This window comes from Aplysia californica, unplaced genomic scaffold, assembly GCF_000002075.1.
Source record: "Aplysia californica isolate F4 #8 unplaced genomic scaffold, AplCal3.0 scaffold01635, whole genome shotgun sequence".
NCBI classification, from domain to species: domain Eukaryota; kingdom Metazoa; phylum Mollusca; class Gastropoda; order Aplysiida; family Aplysiidae; genus Aplysia; species Aplysia californica.
In genome coordinates, this window is record NW_004798905.1 from 53,950 (window position 1) to 55,331 (window position 1,382).

At 39.9% G+C, this 1,382-nt stretch overlaps 1 protein-coding gene across 1 annotated transcript in view; it reads right to left on the reverse strand.

The window, feature by feature from the left end:
- The window catches only part of LOC101855397, a 35,103-nt gene extending 34,367 nt beyond the window's left edge, over positions 1–736 (reverse strand). The window contains exon 1 of the mRNA XM_005113125.1: positions 569–736. The gene's annotated coding sequence lies outside the window, so the exon portion shown is untranslated. The remainder of the gene's footprint in view (positions 1–568) is intronic.
- Between the last annotated feature and the right edge of the window lie 646 nt (positions 737–1,382).

Here is a 1,382-nt window from a genome sequence, read left to right on the forward strand (position 1 = left end):
TATAGGCGCTAAAACACTAACATACTAACAAGATTTTTCGCTGTCTATGGCCGGGTACCCATTTCCACCTGGGTGAAGTGGGGAAAATTCGTGTAAAGTGTCTTTCCAAATGACACAACATCGGGCCCGCGGCTCGAACCCCTGACCCCGCAACCTCACGATTACGAGTCCGGTAGCCTAACCACTAGGCCACCGACGCCACTACATACGCCTGGTCTAATTGTTGGGGGAAATGGTGTAATCAGGAGAATTAGATAATTTCGTTGTCTGTTTTATCAAGTCATCAAATTATGTTGTTTTAAACGTCCATTTCCATCCAAATATAATACGTAAGACTCTCCAGCGGCCTAGTCCAGCCACTTAAAACTCGAAAAAGAAAAACAAAATCAAAACACAACAAAGCAACTCCAACTACTGTGATAGCAATAATGATGAAGTGTTTCAAAGACATTAAAATGTAGATCTACAGTGCGCAAATAAAGAAGAAACTACTCGAATGCCTACCGGTAAATGAAATTGCTCCTACTTTATCGCGTCATCAATGAATCATTCTTGTTACATAGCCTACCTGTTCTTCCAAATTCAAATCGTGTTACAACTACTGAAAGTAAACTCCAACATCTCACAAGGAAGAGCTTAGCACACTGTGAACTGTGCACTTTATTTGAAATTAAAACACATAGCTTAGCTTAGGCCATTCCTAGATCTACTAGACAAAAAACACATAGGTCTAGGCTTCCAGATCTACGTCATGAACGAAAACAGGGATCGCCTGAACGTGATAGATCCGCGAGCCATAATTCTTTACTTTATCGTTCTGTCCCGTGTGTTTGGAACCGCTGACGTCTGTCATAAAGCAATAGCAGACGGCGCCAGTGTATTGACAACAAATTTACAGAATATTTCAAGATCACTCCGGGCTGTTTCTTTATCGATCTAAAATCGAGCGGGGCAAACGCTCAAATAATACACATTTACATTTTGCAATTTGAATACGTAGCAGGGTAAAATAAACAGAAAAAAAAGAAAAAACGAAACAAACCAAATAAAAAGCAGTGGGGAATAGGTCTAGGAGGGGCCGCGGGTGTGGGGAGGGGGCAAAAAAATATAAATGTTAACTTTTTAAAAATCCCACTAGATAAAAGAGTTAAGTAAAAGAAAGCAACAGTCTGATTGATGAGGCCTGCGTGGTGCGTGGTTTTCACAAGCCCCTCAACGGTTGATTTTTAAAGAATATATAAATATAAATTATTGGTTTGCCTTCGCCATAATATAATTATCATGATTCACTTCTCTGTCAGTTTGGTCCCCTAGTGTTTTCAAAACGTATCAAGTAAGTTGGGGTTTGTGTTGTTTTGGTTTTGGTTGTTGGCTATTTTTCT